Source organism: Ochotona princeps, chromosome 19 (genome assembly GCF_030435755.1).
Source record: "Ochotona princeps isolate mOchPri1 chromosome 19, mOchPri1.hap1, whole genome shotgun sequence".
In the NCBI taxonomy this organism is placed as follows: Eukaryota; Metazoa; Chordata; class Mammalia; order Lagomorpha; family Ochotonidae; genus Ochotona; species Ochotona princeps.
Genome location: NC_080850.1, coordinates 4,881,091 through 4,903,532, shown reverse-complemented (window position 1 = coordinate 4,903,532; position 22,442 = coordinate 4,881,091). Strand labels below are relative to the sequence as shown.

The window sequence follows — 22,442 nt, the reverse complement described above, 5'->3', positions numbered from 1 at the left end:
CCAGGACAGAGAGGGTGTGGCGTTTGGAGTTCGAAAACCAAAGTGCTGTCTTTGCTTTGTTGCTCAGCTCTGTGACCTTGGCCACTCCCTTCCTCTCCCTGCCTCTTCACTTCCCCATCTGTCAGTCATGAGACATAATAGTTGCTGCTTCCCAGGCAGGTGGCGGAGGATTGTTGGAAATAACGTCAGGAGAGGACCTGGGGTATCTCAGTTGCCTGGTAAGTGGCAGCTGTTGCCTTTCATTTCCAGCCCTGGGTTCTTCATTGCAAAGCGAGTCCCGTTTATGCAGGGCTCACTGTGCACCAGGCTCTATCCCTATCATTCAATTTAATCTGCACAGCAACCCCAGTGCGTCTGTTATTTGCATTAGCTGTGCTGTAGAAGGGATCTTCAAAGAAACCCATGGAAAATATGTATTAGGAAAAAGCTGCAGGTGGATTTCCAAGGAGGTTTTGTTTCTTTGGGTTGTTTTTTTTTTTTTTTTTTTTTTTTTTTTGCATCAAAATAAGCTTATCTTTTAATACCATGTTTCTGTAAACATTATGAAATCCCCTGTGTTTAAGGTTGCCAAGCACAGAGAGGGCAAGTTAGGTGGTCCAAGTCCCCTAAGTTAGGAAGTGATGGCTTCAAACACTGAACCCAGAGACTCCGACCCTTGCAGGGCGCTCTGTTTCAGGGCACTCTGCTGTTGTTCTTCCAGGCAGGAAGGCTGTGGGAGCCCAAGCCTTGGCTCTGCCAAGAAGATGCATCGAAGACCCACAAGATGTGCCTGGGGCTGTTCTGTGCCAGCTCCCTGTTCCAGTTCTCTGCAGAGCCCATCCTAACCTCCGCATCAGGCATGGTGCTAGACTCTGGAGCAAGGCATCGGAACATCACAGGCTCACTGAGCAGAGCCCAGTAGAAACCAGCTCTGCTTCCTTCCTTCCCAGACATCAGGGAATGACTGCACAATCCAGCGGGACCCTGTTCAGAATGCCGAAAATTTTATCTGTTTATTTGAGAGTGAAAGAAACAAGATTTCATTGGTTGGTTCACTCCCTAATGCCTCCTTCCTGCTCCCTGCATAGGAGTTGATGGAGCTAAACAAAGTGTTAATGAACAAAGAGAGAATGTTCTGGTGATGTCCCAGACACTGATTCCACTTGTTCCAGACTCATCCCTGGCTTTCTTTTCCTCTGGGGACAAAAAGCCAAACACCTCATCTCCCCTGCCCTTCCCACCTCCATCTCTTTGGCTTATTCTTTCAAGCTGGAGTGAATCTGCCTTTCAGGATATGCCTGGAGACATCTGACAATTCAGAGGATGCTCATGTCACCAGGGGAGGGGGTTTGTGGAGAGCCGCGTGTTATAAGCATGCCTTAAGACACAGGACAACTGGCCCCAGCCCAGATAATCTGACCCAAAAGGTCAAAGTTGAGAAGCCCTGCCGCAGCTGGGCTCCTGGATCAGCTGGCTGGTTCATAACTCAAATAGCCGCAGCAGCCAGCGCTGGGCTGGGCTAAAGCCTGGAGCCAGAAACTCCATCCATGGGGGTCTCCCACTGTGGGTGTCGGAGCCCAAGCACTAGGTTGCCTTCACAGGTGTACTATCAGGGAGCTGAACTGAACCTGTGTTCCATTACGGGAGGCCGCCTTTACAGACAGCAGCTCAGCCCAGTCCCCCATGACACTGGCTTCTGAATCTTTGCAAAAATCTACAAAAAATCCCCCTTCCGTGAAGTCCTCTCCAATCTGTTTCAGGCACAGGTGCCCCTTAGTGTGCATAAAGGTTGGTACTGGGCCTACCTGCAGAGGCCAAAGATCACAGAACTCAAGATCTTTCTAGAAAAAGGTGTAATATTTTCTCAGGACCTACGTCCATCCTTCTGTATGCTTCAGATGATCTCGAGTGATTTGTAGGACCTAACGCAGTGTTGTTGCTAAGCAAATAACTGTTCCACTGTGTTGTTTACAGAAAAAAAATCTGTACTTGTTCTGTACCCAATGCAATTTCATTTTCTCCAGCTATTTTCCATCTGCACTCGTTTAAATCTGCAGATGAGGAGGAAGTGGTGTCGTCACGCCTCTGATAACCAGGTGCCATCTTCATTCTCATCTTCTTAGCCCCTCCTGTGTAGTTCGTGAACAGTTACTCAGCACAGTGGCATGTCAGCCAACAGTATCTTTGTCCTGTGCACCTCCTCACAGGTAAGCCTCACTGGCGCTCTCTCTCTCTCTGCCTTGAACTTGGATGAGTCTCATGCCTTTGGGTTGCATTCATGGATAAGACAGGAGGCAGGAAGCATGAGCAGCCCTCCTTCTGCCCTTCCTCACGGCTTGCTGTTGTAATTTTCTGCTCCTAGCACGCTTGCTTTCAACAATTTTGTTGTGATAGAACCTTCAGCGGTGAGTTGGAAATTGAGGCTTCATGGTTGCCATGACAATGCCAGCTGCTCCTTCCAACACAGCAAGGCAAGAGCAGCCATGGGGCCCACAAGACATGGGTGGGGCTTTGAGAGCCACACACATGTGGGGCCCTTCCTAGTCTCTTTGAATGCCAGCCTTTTCCAGAACCTTCTATACCACTGTCTGTCTTCCTGGAGACAGATTTCTGGCCTTCAGCTAAAAGTTGGTACTATACAGATAGCTCCTCTTTGGGTACAGAGGTCTGCAGTTGCCCTTGCTAGACACCCCTGGGCACTGGAGACCTACTGTCTGACGGGGATGTGGTCAATGGTGAGCCCAGTCCTGTAGCAGCCCTGGAGGTGCTAGCAGCAAGCCCCGCCTTGCCGAGGTATATTTCCTCTGTCATTATCACTAGAAATGTCCTGTTTTGGAGCTATCATAATGATGTGTTTCTTAATCTATTTTTCTGCTGCTGTAACAGACACAAAATCCTCTGAGTCTGGGTAATTCAGAGAGAGTTATTTAGTTATTTATTTTTGAAATTTTATTTTTCTTTGAAAGACAGAGTTACCGAGAGAGGAGACGATGAGACAGAAAGATCTTCCATCTGCTGATTCCCAAATGGCCACAATGGCTGGAGCTGAGCTGATCTGAAGCCAGGAGCCACAGAAAAGTTTCTTTTGGGTCTCCCATGTGGGTGCAGGAGCCCAAGGACTTGAGTCAGTATCTGCTGCTTTCCTCGGCTATAAGAAGTTGGGTTGGAAGTAGAAGCGCCAGGACACAAACCGGTGCCCCCATGGGATGCTGGCGCTGCAGGCAGAGGCTTAGCCTGATACGCTGCATACATGAGCCTGATGTTCAGTCCACTGTGATGTCTTCCTCCATCCATGGCTGATAAAGACAATGACTTGTACCTAAATGGACCATGCTCCCTAAGCATGAGCAAACAATGAGTGCCCCGAGGAGCTTCCAGGTCTTTGTACCTGCAGGGGCTGGGAGTGGGTGTTCAGGGAAGGGTTGTGGCAGGCTAGCTGGGTGCCTTCGGTGGTACCCAAGTCATCTCATTCATCTGCTGTGAATTACACAGCATCACTGGCCACATTTCACAGATGAGGCAACTGAGGCTTGTGGAGTCCAAAGAGGGAAATCAAGGTGATGCCCCTGGCAGGGTGAAGGGCCAAAATGCTATCAGGAAGGCATGATTCAACAACTGTGGGTCTTCCTCAGCTTTGCACCATCTGATTCTTGTGTGTGTTTGCCAATCCAGGGTCCGAGCACAGTATGTCACCCCAATTAGCTTATGCACACACTGCTGGTTGCAATTGCTGGGTCAGTTCTATCTCCAGCCCTGTCTTCTGTGCAAACCAATGGGTGTTGCAATCCAGCCTGGTCCCACACACCACACACTTGGCCACATAAATCAGTGGGAGGTGCAGCCCTAGTTGGAGCAACCTGCAATAACCCATCAGGCCCACCCCTACCCTGGTTTACATGCTTGCCAATATGTACAGCAGACTGGTCCAGTTGGTCCCAGATCCCATTCAGCTCTCGTGCATGTCAATGGGCATTGAAGCCTAGTTAAACCAAGCTATCTGGCCCATACATGTGCTGGTGGGTGCCACTGTGTCTAGCCATGCCTGCCCCAGTCCTGGTTCTCATGTTTACCAGTCGGAATGGCAACCCAAAAGGGAAGTGCCAATTGTTTCCTTAATGGGCCCCACTCCCCCTCCCAGATCTTGCACTGTCTAGGTGGTTCTGGGGTTAGACTTGACAGAATTTTCTCCCTCCATGCCAGCATCTGCCAGCTGGGTGGTGATTACCCACAAAGACTTACGGCTGTTGACGGCAGCGTAGAATATTTTAGACTCTAGTTGACCACATAGGTGGAAGTGGTCCCAAGAGATCGTGATGTAGTTATATCCCCATGACAATGTGGCTCCCGAGCAGCCCTCACCTGTGTGTGGTGATGCTGGTGCAGACCTAGGGCTCTGCTCACCCCTGTCAATGCTGTGCCCTCCCAGCCAACCCATTCCTCTCATTACAGAGCTGGCCTGTAATTAGATTGTTGCCTGGTTACAGAGAACGTGCCCATCAGCCACCCTTGGCCCTGCTGCTTGTCTGCTGGGACCTGTGGCTGGTTGGCTCCCTGGCATCTGTATGTGCAGGGACATCCTTGGAAACAAAGCAGGGTCTCTTCTCCAGCACCCTCTGGAACTTGGGGTCAGCTGAGATAAGGTCTGGATGATGTGGGTGAGTGGAGGAAGGGAGTACTCCTGCCTTATCAGGACCCAAAGCTTCCACAAGGTAAAGAGAAAGTCATGGAAAAGAACCCTGAATCTATGATCTACCAAACTAAGGGTCACTGCATTGGTGGAACAAGTTACGATCCCTTGAAGTTCCTGGGCACAACTGTCTCTCTCTCTCTCTCTCTCTCTCTCTCTCTCTCTCTCTCTAAGATTTATCTAATTTATTTGAAAGTTAGTTACAGAGAAAAGAAGAAAAAATAGGGAGACAGATTGATTTTTTCCATGTGCTGCTTCACTTCCCAAACTGCTGGGCTAGACCAAAGCCAGGAGCCCAGAAGCTCATCTGGTTCTCCCACCTGGGTCTCCCACCTGGGTCTCCCATCTGGGTCTCCCATGTGGGTGGCAGGGGCCTAAGCACTTGGGTCCAATTTTCCATTGCCTTCCCAGGCATATTATCAGAATCGGAGTGGAAGTGTAATAGCTAGGACGTGAGCAAGTGCTCATCTCTACACTGGTTCGTGTTCCAGCTGCTCCAAGTCCTATCCAGATCCCTGCTAATAGCCAGGGAAAACAGTAGAACATAGCCCAAGTGCTTGGGCCCCTACCACCCATATGGGAGACCCAGAGGGATTCTGGGCTCCTGGCTTGAGCCTGGTTCAGTCCTGACAGATGTGGCCATTTAGGAAGTGAACCAGTGGATGAAAGATCTTTCTATCTCTCCCCACCGTGGTCTGACATTCTGCCTTTTCAAAAAATTGTTCTATTTACTTGAAAGACCATGTGACAGAGATAAAGGGAAAAACAGAGTCAGGGAGGCTTGAGGGTGAAGAGATCTTGCACTTACTAGTTCTCTCCTGAAATAGTTGTGACAGCCACCAGGAGCCAGGAACTCCGGTTCTCCCACGGCAGTGGGAAGGTCTAAGTATTTGGACTGTCTCCCAATGCTTTCCCAGGAGTATTAACGTGGAGTTTTATCAGAAGTGAAGCAGCCAGAATCAAACCTGTGCTCATCAAGGGTGCTGGTGTCACTGGAGTTGGCTCAACTCACTATGTCAGTCTGTGGCTTTTCTAGAAATTCCCCATAAAACTTCCTTGCATTGCACTGGGCTCCAGCTGGGTCCCATGCCTCTTCCTGAATCAACCTGGGAAGCTCGTGTTGACAGAAGATGAAGTTAACATATTCTTTGCTTCTGTGGGTACTTACTAAGTACCACTGTATGCCGCACAGCAACAAACGAAAGAGAGCAACTTTCCATAAAAGGCTTTCTTCTCAGCATGACAATACAAACCGGACCCAAAGCAATGAATCTATCACACAGATGTTTGTTCATTTGTTTTTAGCTGAAAGGCAGAGCAACAGAGAGCGGTTAGATACACACATTCACACATAACAAGAAAGAGAGAGAGATTTTCCATTCTCCAAATACTCATTTCCTCATAACCACAAAAACTCATTAGGGTCAAGGCTGAGTCAGGTCAAATCCAGGAGCCTGGAACTCAATCCAGACCTCCCAAACCAACGTCAGGGCCCCAGGTATTCAAGCCACCACCTCTCCAGATGCCTTGTAACAGGAAGCAGGAATTGGACTCAGAGCTAGGATTCCAACCTAGGCACTTTGACGTGGACCACAGGTCTCCCAAGTAGTGTGTGCTAGCCACTGCACTCAGCACCTGACCTGTCCCTCGTGTGTACTGTGGAGAGGCGTGAGACTGAGGAGGGAGCTGGGGTCTACTGGGCGGAGAGGAGGAGGCGCAGTGCCAACTGGGGTGATCTAAGCAGCGGCCTCTGGAGGTGAAGAGCGGGCCTGAAAGCATCAGAGAGAAGTGCATTCCAGGCAGCGGGAAGAGCCAAGATCAAGTTCCAGCACAGGTCAGCTTCTGATAGAGACTTTGTTCTTAGCTCAAAGAGGGCTGCTTCCTGTGCCCTCATATGGCCTTTCCTCAGTGTGTGCCCAGAATGAAAGAGAGACAGAAAGAGAGAGAGAGAGAGAGAGAGAGAGAGAGAGAGAGAGAGAGAGAAGGAGAGAGTAAGGGAGATCTTCTCATACAGCCACCAATCCTATTGAATCACAACTTCATTGAACCTTAATTATCTCCTTAAAGCCCTGTCTTTTAATATAGGCCAATGGGGAATTAAGACTTCAGCATATGAACTGTATGTGTTAGGGATGGATGGGGCGATTCCATTTAGTCCATAGCATAAAACAGAAAACTCTGGTGCTGTCCCTCTTATGTTGTTGGACTGTACGGAGGACTGACCAACGGCTAGTGCAAAGCCTGGCATGTGGTGGGAAGTCAAGGACATGAAGGGAGGAGGGTATTCTAAAATTGATTAAGTTGTTTTTCTTTGCTAACTTCACTTTGGGTCAAGTTACCAATCCCAAAGTTCAACATTCCCGCATTACTCAAACATTGTAAATGCTGGGGCAGTTAAAATGCCACATGGATGCCTGGATTCCTTATCAGGAATCCAATGTTACTCCAGTTCCATGCCATGTGCACCTGCTGGGACACAGCAGGTGATGGCTCAGGTGGTTCACTCCCTGCCACACAGATTAAATACCTGATCCTTGGCTTCAGTCTGGCAAGTCTGGACTGTTGCAGGCATTTGAGGGGAGAGAACCGTCACATGGAAGTGCTGTCGCGCTCGCTCTCTCTCTCTCTCTCTCTCTCTCTCTCTCTTTCTCTCTCCCTTTTCTACTCATGCTGGCACATGCCTTCTTTGCCTCTCTGCCTCTTAAATAAGAAACGAAAACCAAAACCTCCCCAGCCATTTGTTTCGGTGGAGTTGAGAAACCGAGTTCTGGCCTCTGTTTAAGAGAACAAACAAAACTCACCAACGCTCTTCCCTCCTCTCTTCTCTTCTCTAAGCTAATTTCTGGTTGTCCTTGGGGCTGCAGATCAGGGAAGTGAAGGCCCCTTTCTGGCCTCTATATACTCCATGGATAGGCCAGGCAGAGCAGACGGCTCAGTTCATTACGATCATGTCTGATTCCTTCATTCAACTGTGAAGCCTGGCAAGGCAGCAGCTGGCTATAGTTCTCTCCACTCTTGGTACCCTATCCAATGCCTGCTGCAGGAAAGGGGCTCCATAAAATAAGTGAACAACTCATTTAATCACTGCTCAGTTATTTAGAATTGTCAACGAAGAATAAGTCTCAAAATAGTCAACTTGTACAGGCTAGGGATGGCTCCTGGAGTCAGACCAGAGAAGGTGTTCTCTTTGTCTTAGGGAATCTGACTGGTAGAATGGCTCATGATTTTCCTATGGGGAACCCACATACCTCTTACAACAAATTCTGGCTCCTCTTGATGAAGACATTGGCCATAGGCCTCACCACATTGCAGTCAAGGGCATTGCCTGGCTGACTTACTCATACCTTAATCCAGACCAAGCCCCAGACACACCCACCATTGTGTTTATTCACTTCTGTTCCACATCCAGGCATCTTAGGCAATAAGGGAACTTTGGCTCAAAGGACAAAGTGACATTTAAACTAGTGCCTGAAGAATGAATCAGTTACTTTGAATATTCGTCAAGGCTGGCCAATTAGTGTTAACAACCCCAGGCTTTAGTGGCTTAAGCGAAATTTGTTTCTTGTTCATGTCATAGTCTGGAAAGTGTGGGAGTCTACCCCACACAATCATTCTGGAAACCAAGCCTCTTTCTGAGCCTATATAGGTTTTAGAAGTCTCCTCTCTTTAGAGATTGGATGAGGAAATTGAGCCAGCCTATGCATGGGTGGTTCTAACTGGGTAAGATTAGATATGCCAATAGTACTTCACATGTCAGTGGCTTGAACCTAGTCTTTTGGCCACAGGCAAATGCAAAGGAATCTGGGAAATGTAGTCCAGCTATGTGCTCAGGAAGAGAACATAACTACATTTTTTGAAGGAGCTGGGAGACAAATGGACTGTTGTGTGCAAAGATTTGGATGGAGAAGGAGGGCATGGAAAGATGGAAGTGGCTGCCAAGGGCATCAGGCTTCCCTGGCCCTTCAAGGGGACCATGAGCTCCTGTTCAGGACAAGTCAGAGTAATCTCAGCTCAGGTTTCATCCATCTCAGACAACTGAGGATTTCTGTGAGCATAAGATTTCAAATGCTTTTTAAAACAGTGTTTGAATTGTTCAATGACGGATAGGTAAAACCATGCTCCTGTGGTTCAACATTTTCAAAGTGAAAGAATCGATTGTGCAAAATCTCCCACCCTCACAGGCACCTGCTTGGCCCTGAAGGCATCCAGCACTGTCAGTGGCTTCAATATTCTCTCTGATTTCTTATAGTAATTCATATAGAAGGGGTCTTCAAAAAGTTAATGAGTTCTTCCACAGGAGGCCTACACACTGCCACTTTTTCTGCTGCTGTGTCTCTAGTGATCTCTGAGAAGCTCTAGTGCATTCTGTGAGTATTCAACATCCATATTGATGGGTAGGGCAAAATAGCCTTTGCCGTCATGGCCATTCAAGGTGTGGGGTAAAGATATGTACATATGGTGCTGAGGAAAGCAGACAGTGAGAGTGCAGAGTGCACTGAGCTCACTGAGGAGGAGGAGCAACAGGGGTCACCATCATGCACAACCTGTAACTGTTCAAGACTGGCTCTTGAACAGACACAAGGATGGATAATACAGTCAGATGCACCATGAATAAAACCTGGGGCAACTGAAGAAGATCCTGTTTAGAGAGGGTTGGGCTACTTCTGGGGTCTTCGGGTCCAAGGCCAGTACACTAAGACCACTGGCCACTGCAGCTGTCCAAGAAGAAACGAGTCTGCAGGCCTTTTCTGTTAATAGCTTGTTGAACTACGGCAGGGAGGAGGTTCGTGAATGCAATTAAAGAGTGGTGTGCATTCCCACCAGCATTTTGAAGTATCTGTACATTTATGAAGTTTCTCTTGGCTTCTTTTGACATTAACTGCGGTATTTTAAACATAGTATCCTTCCTGCACCTTGGTTTTGTCTGAGAGGTTTCTGTCATGGCAATGTTGAGAGAGAGAGAGAGAAAGAAAGAGAGAGAGAGATCCAATTTACTGGTTCATTCCCCAAATGGCTCCAGAGCTGAGAGCCAGAAAGATGCTCCAGGGTCTGCAATAGCAGGTAGCTGGATAAACTCACAAATGGCACTTCTGGGTGAATGGGTTGCCTTCGTTCTAACACTGCAGGAAGTGCTCCTGTTTTCCTGTTAGGGCTCCTTCATTTTACCACTGATGTCATAGACCTGGGCCATACTTTTAAAAGGTGCTGTGGCTGGCCATGTGGTTCACAGCGTGGCTCCATGATCAGGAAACTCCCCTTGGAAGATGGCAGCACCGAACATGATTTCCTTAGGCTCTTGGCCAGCCAGGACCCTCTCAGGGAGGCCACCCCGTGATCACCGACCAGCATGGATCCCCCTTGCACTCGTCAGCCCCCTTTCCAGCCCAGTGCCTTCATCCCTCACCCATAGAACACAGGCAAATCCCACAGGAGGCCAAGACAGCAGTGAGAACACCCCTCCTAAGGATGCCTTAATCCTCCAAACCCGTCAATGTGTTGCTTGCTCAGCCAATGGAACTTGACAACATGGTGGAGTTTAGGACCTTGGGCTTGGGAGCTTGTTCTGCATGAGCCCAATGGAAACGCAAGGGTCTTTAGAAGATGGAAAAAAGAGGCCAGAAGGTGAGAGTGGGAGAGGGCCTGAAAGAGGCTCCCCCAACTGGCTTGAAAGTTGGGGTGTGGAAAGGGGAGGACCATGAGCCAAGGCTATAGGAGCTTCTAGAAACTGGAAGAGTTCAAGGTCAGGGTCCTGTCCTGGAGTCTGGAGAAGGAAGGCAGTTCTGCTAACTCATTGGTCCAAAGAGATGCACTTGGACCTTCAGAATAGCAGAGAATAAATCCATGTGGTTTTAAAGTCGTTGAGGTTCCCCTAATTTCTTAGTGCAGTCACAGGCAGCCCATACAGCAGCTCTACATCTACCTGGGCAGGAGCCTGGGACTGCCTGCCTGCTGGCTCCAGAGCCAACTCCCTGCTGGCAGCAAGCTGCCTTCCCCACCATGCTACCTCCCCAGCTGTACAGAGTGCTGTCTGACACCCCTGTCATCTCTCCAGTTGTCTCATCTACAAAGCGTCCTGCCATCCTGGGGCTGCTGAGAGGGTTCCAGGAGCTGCTGCTGGGGGTCTCTTAGCAACCGAGATTGGGGCTGGATGCTATTATTAGCTGTTGAGCATGATTCTGAAAGTTTCGTTTCTGCTCTCAGAAGCATGCCCCCTGTGGTGGCCCTGGGGAGGGCTCCAGCTCCCCTGGAAGGAGAGGGGTGTTTCTTCCTGCAGGGCTTGGGAGCAGCAAGGAGGGGCCCTCCAGGATGGAATCTCTTCCTCTCTAGCCCTGAGACAAGAGTCCTCTGAGGAAGCTCTGTGTGCCTTCCAATCCTTAGCCTCCACGTGCCAGCTGGGTGCTGTTAAGGGAGTTACTCTGCCAGGCTGAGCCTCGGTTTCCTCATCTGTAAGATACCCATGGCGAATCATGGCCCCAGGCACTGATGAAGACTAAGCATGTCCATGGCTGGGCACATAGCAGGTGCCAGATGAACAGGACCAACCACTGGTCTCACACACTGGGGTGGGTAGGGGGTGTGCCTCCCTCAGCCAGTTGTTGGGGAGCCTGGAGTGTATAGGTGGACTTCAAGAAAGAACATCCAAACATACATAAGGGCTTCCTGGGGGGCTTAGGCCACATGCCCTAAGGCCTCATTTCCATCAGCCTCTGCCCTCTGGTGTCCAATATCAAACAGATTCCAGAAAAGTTCCTTCTCATCCATCCAGGGAAACTACAAGAGCCAAAGCTTTTGTCGAACTGTCAGCGTCATGACCACTCGGAGTCCCCAGCTGCACTGGAGCTCCCGTGGAATGTGAACAGAACATTCGATCGGGCAAGTATGAGATCGCTCCTGAATGAGAGCAGAGTGAAGAACTAGTTTCTTCCTCGATTTGATGGTAGAGTTGAGCAAACCTTGGGTGTATCAAATAAAAACACTGAATTCTAAACTTGATCGAATTTCAAACAGATTGTTGCTCAGTGCTAATAGTTCCCAGTGCTAAGCCAGCCTCGCTGGCTGTCTGGTCTTAGATCTGGTAAGCCCTGTGTATCAAGGACCCAGCAAAATGTGGTTTGGGAACTGGTGCTATTGGTGTAGCGAGTAAAGCTGCTGCCTGTAGCTCTCACATCCCATCTAAGCACCGGTTCAAGTCTTGGTTGCAACACTTCCAATCCAGCTCCCTGCTGGTGGTCTGGGCAGGCAGCAGAGAACGGCCAAAGTTCTTGGACCCTGCGCCGATGTGGAAGACCAGAGGAAGTTCCTGGCTTCAGACCGACCTAACTCTGATAAATACAGCCATTTGTGGAGTAAATCAGTGGATGGAAGATCTCTCTGTCTCTCCTTTCTGTTGTAACTGTGTTTATTAAATAAAAACACATTTTAAGGGGAAAGCAAGCAAGCATATACGTTAAATGTATGTGTAGCAGAGGACTGCCCCTGTGGTAGGCATTGGGGTTTGAATGTGTCCCCCACAATCAGTGCCAATGGTGCCTGCAGGAGGGGCCCCCTGGTCCTTAGGGTTAGATAAAGTCATGCAGCTGAGATCCATGATGGTGTAGGCGATTCTATTAGGAATGGAAGAGAAGGTCAACACCGTGGTGCAATAGGCTAATCTTCCACCTACAGTGCCAGCGTCCCTTATGAATGCCAGTTCAAGTCCCAGCTGCTCCACTTCTGATCCAGCTCCTTGCTTATGACCTGGGAAGCAACAAAGGATGGCCCAAGGTCTTGGACCCCGGTACCCACATGGGAGATCGAGAAGAAGTTCCTGCATCCCAGCTTTGTACCAGCTCAGCTCTAGCCATTGCAGCCATTTTGGGGAGCAAATCTGTGGATAAAAAAATCTCTGTCTCATGGAAAGGAGCTTTCTCTGGTCCTTACTTAGTTCCAACTTTGGATCCCCACCCTCTCTGGCAATGACCATCAGGGGCGCTCCGGAGCCCCACCCCCCACAGCGTGCGCGCGCGCGCGCACACACACACACACACACACACACACACATTCGAATAGGTAGGCAGAGAACAACAAGGAAAGCTTAGAACCTGTCAGGAAACAGTCAGCATGGACTCACACATACCTTACTAGACACAAAGATTAATTACTCCTCACTAAGGTATTGAAGGTTTCTCTGCACACCCCTCCTAAAAATGTTCTGCACCTCAATTGTTGACATATGCCTTGTTAGAGTTATAACCCAGTTCAGACTATCCTAAAATCTGCCAAGTTCAGCAAAATTATGTTCAACACTATAAACTGCTAAATACTAAAACGAAAATAGATACGAGACAGCTGAATAGTACCCTATAGCCATTTTTAGGTGTACAGCAGCCGGTTCTGTGTTTAAACTAAAATTGAGATGTCAATGAAGTAGTCACAGGATGTGGTCAAGAACTTGCATTTTTTTTAACATATTGGTTACTCAATACCATGTCAATTAATTCCATAATGTTGTAAATTGTTGTTGATGTTATGTTGGGGCTTTAAATTGATCGGGATGATATTCTGCCAGCTCCGCCTTCAGACCAGAAATGGTCTCCCCAAGAAACTGTTGAATTTATCTGGACAATAAGATGCTGGACTCTATGCTTGGTATATGCTTGCAATGAAAGAATCTTGACTGAATTTGAACTGTAATACTGCAACAAGGTGGAGGAATCCACCATGGGGGGGGGAGGGTACGGGGAGGGGTTGGGGGATTCCCAGAGCCTATGAAACTGTCACATAATGCAATGTAATTAATAAAAAATATATATATTAAAGGAAAAAAAGAAAATTCTGGATATAAATATTAGCTAAAATCATACCTTTTACTACGTTATAAAAGCTTTACCTGCCATAAATGATTTCATTCTCAATAATATGTGAATTCAATGTAAGAATCTTTTCCCACAGAGTTTACATCTTTTGTCTTTTTATTTGAGTAAATCTTATCTTGCTTTAAAAAAAAAGAAAAATCTCTGTCTCTCCTCTCTCTGTGGAGTCTGCCTTTTAAGCAAAAATAAATAAATCTTCAGGAAAAAAAAAAAAGGAAGCGAGCCCCAAGCTAGCAGCTGGCTCCGTCTCCCCAGGACGTCCTGTGCCATGGTGTCATGCAGCAAAGAAGTCCTTGCTGTTGCCAGCACTCTGCTCATGGACGTCTCAGACCCGAGAGGCACACACGATTTTACTATAAATGACACAATCTCAGCTATTTTGTTACACAACAGAGAGTGGGTCAGACTTGCGATGGTTTTTGCTGACGGTCATTTAGGGAAAACAGACATTTCCCCAAACTGTTGCACCTGCTTTGCTGAGCTGGGATTGCTAGGTGCACACCCATGCCCTCCAGCTGGGCATGGATCCGCGTGGCGTTCTCTGTTCCGGGAGCAGGGGGAACCGTGCCTGGGCTCTCTGTCCCTGCAGTAGGCTCTGGCAGATGGCCAGTCGGGTTGCTTGTTCCCAGCAGCCACCCTGGAGCTCCGCCTCCCCCTGGCCTCCAACAGCTGCAGGCTGTGTGACCTCAGAGTGTCAGCTGCTGAGGCCCATTTCCTTCCAGCTCCCGCTTGTCCTCTGCTGGGGCATCAGGTGTGTCCTCTGCTGGGGCTGCCATCACCGGGCCCTGAAGGGTGAGCATGGCTCAGGGCAACGTGGGTTGCACACAGGTGCACGGTACACCATGTCCTACAAGGGGGGGCTTGCAGTCGCCTCTGGGAGCAGGTGTTGGCCACAGCTACTTTTGCAGATGTACAGAAACCGAAACCGAGAGGGGCGAGCTCTCGTGGAGCGCTGGCACCCCATGCACGTGAGCTCGTAGTGAGAGCGGGTTGTTTTCAGCGGCTGCGGCTGGTCAGACACTAGAGACGCGAGACACTGGAAATGTTCTCCCACCTGCTCTCTGGAGCTCCGTAGAAACTCCTCACAGCAGAACCACTGAGGTTGGGGACCTGATGGCTGCTGCTTGCCGCAGGGTCTTCACAAGCATCCTTAGCCTCACAAAAATGTCTCCAGCTCCTGGTAGATATCCCGCAGATAGAGGAGAGAAGTAGCAGCAAGAACGCCCTGCTAAGAACCGCTGCTCCAGAACCATCATTGGTAGGAGTTGCTAGGTAAGCTTTCTGGAATATTCCTAAAGGCAAGTGATGCCTTTAAAAAGAGAGAGAGAGAGAGATGGGTTACCACACTCAGCTCTTCCACTGTTTGCTTTTTCTCTTGCCAGTGCCTCTTTGCATATTTTTCTATGGGCGTGGCACACATCTGCATTTTTTCCTTTGAACAATGGCATGGCCTTTCTTTATGGATGTCATTGTGATCCATAGGACTGGTTCCCCAGCAATGGAATTTTGAACTGTTCTCGGTGCTTTACTGTCAGAGCTGATGACACAGAGCTGGGCCTCTGGCCCAGTGGCTAACACCGTGCCTCATACCACAGTACCTGGGTTGGGTCTTCACTCTGTTTCCCATTCCTGCTTCCTGCCACTGGGCATCCTGGGTGCCACCAAGCAAGTGGGAGACCAGGATTGGCTTGGGGCTCTGGCTTTGGCCTCACCCCACCCTGGCCATTCATTGTAGACACTGGGGGCGGGGGCTGTGAATCTGAAGGTTTGGAGTCCTCTTTCTCTGCCCTTCAAATAATTACAAATTTAACTTTAAAAAATAAGAGATGATGCTTCAATCATTATCCTTACATACACTGGGATTTAGAGATACTAGAAGTGGGAATAATGGGCAAGAGGCATGTACATTGTGAATTTGGTCTGCGATATCATTACCCAAAGAAATGTGTAGCCATTTATGCCACTATTAAAATTCTGATCAAGAGTGCCAAACATCTATTGCACATGTATTGTATCTGAGGCACTGTGCTAGGTAATGTACATGAGCTATCTTATTTAATTTTCACCCCAGTTCTGCTTGATGGGAACTGCTGTTATTTCTGCGTGATAAATGGAAGAGCCTTGGCTTAGAGAACTCCCGTCTCTTTTCCAAGCTTGTTGGTGGCAGTGCTGGAAATCAAGTCAGAGCTGCCTACTCGGAGCACACATACAGTTACCCAGACTGCTAATATTTGTAGCAGGGCTGTGAGGAGAGCCCCCTATTTCCCATTTTCTAACAGGATGACCAAAGACCTGAGCAGTTATGGTGACTTGCCTAAGGCCTCAGAATCCTGCTTTGAGAGTCCGTCTGCTTTCACTGAGTGCCAGTGCCACCTCCTCTAGGAAGCACTCTGGGATTACTCCAGCTGTCCATATCATCTGATCTTCAAGCTCCCTGGGAGCCCTGGGTAGGCTGTCAAAGGAATTAGAGTCAGATGGACCTACACTAGGAGTCCCCTCTGCCACATACCTTTGAAAGAGACCTCTCCCCCCGCCACCACCAACAACAACCAGGGCTCTGGTTGTCACCATCACAATCCTTGTGGTCCTGGGAGTCCTCCTTATCTGCGGTTTAGCTTTGTGTGGTCTCAGCTCTCCACAGTCAACCATGAGCTGCCCAATGTTAAATGGGAAATCCCAGAAACCAGCAAGTCATCAATTTCAGTGTGTACTGTCTAATCAGCATGAGAAAATTTTCCCACCGCACTGCTTGGATCCACTCTGGATCGCTGTGGCCTCTTGGGCCTACATCTCTGAGCTGGGCACCCTGCCCGCCTACCAGTCAAAAAGTGACCATCTGGGTGTTTCGACCTGGTGGTTCAGGGCAGTTGCACTACAGGAGAGACCTAGGATGGAGAAGGTCCAGGGCAAGCCACGGGCAGGACCGCACTTTGTCAATAGGGGACACGCTAATACTGGCCACCACTGAGGGGGTGACTTCTGCATGCCGGGCTTTGTGCTGCAGTGTCTTTGTTTGTGTCCCCTGAGACGATGATTGGGGAGAGCACAGGAGGTCATTTCAGGAAGCTTGGGGAGAAGCAGGACAGTGAGCCATAGGGAAGGTGGCAAAGCCACTGAACTGGTACAACAGGAGTGGGTCACTGTGGTGGCTGGCCAGCCAGGTTCCCTCCGGCTGGGGTCCTTCCTGAGAGAGCTCATGGCTCTCACACCACACTCAAATTTGGGGTCACCTCTGCTCTGTGCACTGCCGGTCATGGCTGCAGGTGGGTGGGGGAGCAGTCAGCAGGTACCAACCAGCACGTGGTTTACAAGCATTTCAGAACAGACTAATAATCATTGACAGTGTGTTTGTCTTTGACCTTGAGTTTTAATTGCCTCTTCCCCCACCTCCAGCTCTGCCAGTTCTGCAGTCCTTTTCAGGGTCTATGCCATATACCGCATCTCAATTGTTCACATTGCCATGCAGGGCTTGGCGTAAAACCTCATAAACCGAGGCTGATGGATTGGTTCCTTCGGTCACCAGCAAATATTCACAGAGTACTTCCTGTTTGCCAGGTGCTTTTTCTGAGTTCTGAGGACAGAGAGCTCTCTCTGCCACTGCCACCCAGCCAGCCTTGTTTCTCTATTAAGGATATCTTGCATTGGTGTGATGTGTGTATTCTAACTGATAAGCCAGCAATGGCACATTGTTATTAGCTAATGTCGCTGGTTGATATCAGAATTGTTTCTGTATTGTGCATCCTGTGAGTTTGGTCAGAGATACAATGACTTGTATCTACCTTTGCAGTGTCATACAGTCATGGTTCCAATGTCCCCTTTTCCCGCAGCCCATGATACGCTGGCGATATTTTAAGCGCCATGGATATACAAATCAAATCTCCATCTCCGGGGAGCTGACATTTAAGAGGGGAGAGGGATGATCATTGGGCAAGCGAGTAATGCCCAGCTAGCTTGGGCAACAGGAAAAGCTGGGCAGAATGCGTCAGCCATGGAGGTCTCCGCATGGGACACACAGGAAAGGCTTCAACTGAGAGCCTCTGAGGGCCCTCAGGGCACCCTGGGCCCTCCCTGGCCCTGAGGGATGGTGATCCTACCTTGCCCCTCAGAGCTTAAGAGAAGTTCAAAGGCCAAATGACGTCATCAGGATGCACGCTAGGCCAGAAGGGCTTCTGTCCTTCTAATCAGGGAAGACAAGGACACACGCAGATAAGTGCTAAGGGAAGAGCTACAAAGATATGGCAAGAGTACAGCCATGCACAAGCCAAGGACCCCGGGAGGGACCAGCTACTAACACCTTGATCATGGACTCTCACCTCCAGCCATTTGTCACAACAGCAGCTCTGAACACACACACACACACACACACTCTCTCTCACACCCTGTTTGGAGGTGCTCTTCTGTCCTTGCAGCTCCCCAACCCTCTGCAGTGCAGAAGGAACATGATCTGCAATCATCCAGCCATCTGAGCACTGAACTACCCTCATCTTTCTTTCCTCCCAGATGCAGCAGAGCTGTCTGTCCCCCTCTGTTCTATTCGATCAGTTGCTGCTGCTGGCAGCAGCCACTCAAGGAGGGTCCACTGTGCCCGCCCAGAACTGCCTTGTGGTTGGGTGCCCAGAAACCTGCAACTGGACAGAGCGGGCTTGGGGATCTCCTCTCCTTGCAGTGGCTGCTGTGTGGCTTTGAGTGCATGACTTCAGCCACCTTTGCCCTGGTTTCCACATCTGCCAAATGGGGCAAATGGTGGCTCCTCCCTCCAGGGCCTCTGGGGGAACCCAAAGAGCACGCACTGGGAAGGCACCTGGTACAATGCCGACACCGCAGACAAGGCCAGCCCAGCTCACCCTCCACACACTGTGCAATTTACAAAGAGCTCGAGATGAGGGGGAAGGGTGGTGATTTTCCCAGCCTATGGTGAGCAATCTGACCTTAGCACAGCCTCTGCTGTCAGTCTGAAGACAAGCCCCGCCCACTCCTGGTTGTTTAGCCAAAAATCCTCCTTTTTTAAAAAAACGAGAAATGTTTATTTGAAAGTTAGAGTTACAGACAGAATGAGGTGGAGGTCAGGATGGGAGGTTGGGAGGAGAGAGCTTCCATCGGTTAGTTTATTCTCTAAATGGCTGCAAGAGTCAGGGTTGGGGCAAGCCAAAGCCGGCAGCAAAAGGGGCTTCTTTCAGTCTCCCACATGGGCGACAGGGGCTCAAACACTGTTGCTGCTTTCCCAGAAGCATTCACCTGAGGCTGGTTGGGAAGTGGAGCAGCCAACACAGGCACCAGTATCCATATAGGCTGCTGGCATTGCAGGTGGAAACCCACAGTGCCGCAATGTCAGCTCCTGTAAAATCTTTTTTTAAAAAGGAGTTATTATGCATTAAGCACTGAGCAAACTGCTTTGCATGGTGTGTCCCACTAGCGTGTCTTCCAATTACTCATGGATGCAAGGGTTGGATGATCTTCTTACTCCTAAATGACAGGGTCAGAGACACTCTGTCATTTCCTAAAGTCCCAGAGCCAAAAAGTATTCCCAGACTCAAACCAAGTCTCACAGGGCCCCTCTTAAGTGCGGATTCAGGCAGCTGCAATAGGCTGCCAGGGACATGAGCTGTGCTAGACCCTCCCTTTGGCATCACCACAAAGCTGAAGCCTGGCTCTTCCACCTGGGTGTCCTTCACTGGGCAGGCCATGCAGACATGCACTGCACCTGCTTTGAGCCGTCTCAGCTTGCACTAGGCACTGCACCAGAAATGTGAGCAGCTCCTAAGAGGGGAGGAAAGATGGTTTGGGGACATAGCGATTGGTTCCCACTACTTCCGCTCCTCCTTTGCTAGCCTAAGTGGCTTCAGCTCTTACTGGTGTCATCTGAGAGACAGGCCATAGGAAGCACTGGCCCTTTGGGGGCCTTCCGTATGGGAAGAGATACAGCCATGAGTTGTCCCCTTCCTCTTCCTCACCACTCCTGGGTCTCTATCTTTGGGGGACCCACCACCTTCACCAGGTGGCATGGCAGAGCTTCAAGTGAAAAGGGGAGGTCCAACCTAGTCCATTTTGCTTCTGAGTGCCCTAGACTTGCAAGCCTAAACCACAGGCTGCCTGAGGGCTCCAGGCTGTGCTCCCAGAAGCTGCCCTGATCAAACATTCATACAGGCTGATGGGTGTCCTCCTAGGGAATCCCATGAGCCATGTCTGCTGCTTGAGTGCCGTTCAACAAGAGTTAGGTTCCCTCCTCTGTCCCATGTCCAATTGTCATCACCCTTTACCTGCTTAGAACAACTTAAAATCTATGGCATCTCAAAAATTATGCCCAGGTCTGATTGGGACAAAGAAACCAATGACAGTGAATGTGTCAGGCCTTTATCTCAGTGATAGATCTTCTTAGATATTTATTTGCCGACATGCATAATCTGGGAGAAAGCATGTTCCAATCAGCTAGATTGAGCCTGGAGTTCCAAAGCTGAGCTTTACACTGGGATAAAACATAGCATCCAGGCAGGGTTTAATCACTTGCCAAAAACCTAGAGGTGGCGCTTACCTGCTCCATTTTTTTTTTTTTTCAGATGAGAACATGAAGGCACTGCAAGGTGCAGCAGCTTGATCAAGGTGTGTGCTTTGCAGACGACAACCTGCCCGCTTCAGTTTCCATCCACACAGAAAATGAGAGCCGGTGACTCCTGCTTGCCTGGGTCCCTGGGAGCATCAGACGCAGCTGTGCAGCGTGCTTCCCTTCAGCTAAGGGCCAGGGTGACTTCACTCCCTGGCACCTGCAGGTGCTGAAACTCCAAAGTCCTAAGTTAATGGCAGTGAGCACTTGGTTCAGTTATGGAATCTAGAAGGTGGGCCTGGTGGAAGGTCCTTAGGTCACTGGGCTCATGCCCTTGGTGGGTAGTTCTCAGGTCAGAGTGTTTGGTTACAGACACTAAGTTGGCTCCAGCTAGTCTCTCTGCTTCCTAACGTGCAGTGTGCACTCACCCTCCAGCCTCACCACACAGCCAAGCCAGTGGCACTGTCTTGATATTAGACTGTGAAGCTCCCACCCTGTGAGCTGAAACAAACCTCCTTCCTCTATAAGTAACCTATGTCGAGTATTTAGTAACAGCGATGAGATGGTGTGATGGTGTGGTCCTCCCACATCCCGTATCAGAGGATCTGGGTTTGAGATCTGGCTCTAGCATCTTGCTAATGCTGAGCCTGCGATGCAGCCATCATGACTCAAGTTGTTAGGGCTCCCTTCCACCCCTGTGGGGAGCCTGGATGGAGTTCTCAGCTCCCAAATCTGGCCCCCAGTTCATCCCTCGGCATTATGAGTATTTGGTAAATGAGCCAGTGGGTAGAAGGCTTCTCTTTGTGTGCCTCTGTCTCTATGCCTTTTGAATAAATCAATTAAATTATTAGAGAAAAGCTGATGGGGTGGGTGTTGTGAAGCTTCTCGGGATGCCCACATCTCATCTAGTGAGAAGCCCGGCTCCTTGGCTTCTCACCCAGGTCCCCTCCTAATGCAGCTGGAAGGGCAGCAGATAAAGGCCCGAATAGTTGAGTCTCTACCACCCATCAGCAAGACTCTCGGTGCAACTCTTGGCTCCTGGCTTCAGCTTGGCCCTGTCTCTGTTGCTGCAGGCGTTTGGGTCATAAACCAATGGATGGAACATCTCTCTCTCTCTCCTATCTCCGTCAATCTGCCTTTCTTTTTTAAACCAGATCTTTGAAAGAAAACTAACCTGCCATTCTCTCCTCCCACAAGGACCCTTCCTCTTCTTCCTCCATTTTCCTTTCCCATGTGGATCAAAGACTGCGATTGTGTCAGGCTTTGTGTTTTGGTTCCCTCACCTCTCACTCAGCAGCTGGGCCTCCTGTTTTCCTCAGGATCAAGCGACTCAATATTTTCCCACGCGCGTCTTCCACCTTGTCCCTGGTTCTGGGGTAAGGGCTGATTTTTATCAGCACATCTTTGTCATCTCTTACTCCTTCCTCAGGATCTCATAGCTTTGGCCCTGACTGAGATCCAGAGTGAAAAGGTTGCTCCAAGGTTGTGTCCATGGAGTGAAATAGCTAAGGCAGGATTTGAACTGGGTACGTCTGACACCAATCCCACCGCCAAGTGATGTATTCCTAGTTCAGCAACTGTAATGAATTCAATATCCTTCCTGACTTTGAGCCCATGTCCCAAACCTACTATTAGCACTCTAAAGTGTTCCATATTCCAAATCTAGCATCTTTTCAGTATCACTGCAGCAAATACATGATGTCATGATTTTGTCCTTTGTAACAATCCCTTCATGCCTTCAACCTTCACGTTAGAGCATAGATGGAATTCCTTTGCCTTTCTGGTTACTTTTGCTAGTCATGCTGCCCTCAGTCAAAGTCTTATTTGACTTGAGATGCCTGAAGTGGAAGAGAAGGGGCCCCTTCAGGTTAAGACTCAAGTGCAAGGATGAGCAGGTTGCCCGTCTTTCTTAGTGAACGCTTGCTGCATGTGGCATTGTCTTTCTGAGTCAGTGAGATGTGAGAGGTGCTGGGCACAACCACAGCTACTGAGGCAAGGGGTGTGGTGGGTTCCAGGCTCTGTTCATACACAGTGTTGCTATGGTTCCTCACTCCGTGACTCTGAAGCAAGTTCTCCTAGCAGCGTTTTGCAACCAAGGCAGCGGAGGGGCTGTCATTAGAACTAAGCAAAATCCCTGATTAGTTGTGCCCATGGGATCAGGACCTATAACTGTCACCGGGAAAGCCATGGGATGGGCTGAGTCTCTTGGTTCATACACTGTTTTAGAGTTCCAAGTGTTCCAGGACCCACAGTTGGGGTCAGACCTCCCCACGCCCTGCTCCATCATTTCCCCGGATTTGACCATAGGAGATTTCTAAATACTGTTAAGAAGGACACTATGCAGGTCTGAGTCCTCATATTTTCACCAGAGAACAGTCCCTGCCTG

General features: G+C 49.3%; 1 long non-coding RNA gene across 1 annotated transcript; it reads left to right on the top strand.

The window, feature by feature from the left end:
• Nucleotides 1–60: 60 nt before the first annotated feature.
• Nucleotides 61–20,611, top strand: LOC131482625 (uncharacterized). Its single transcript, XR_009247171.1, has 3 exons — nucleotides 61–218; nucleotides 2,103–2,186; nucleotides 20,073–20,611. It is a non-coding gene; the product is annotated as an uncharacterized LOC131482625 (long non-coding RNA).
• The last annotated feature ends 1,831 nt before the right edge of the window (nucleotides 20,612–22,442 follow it).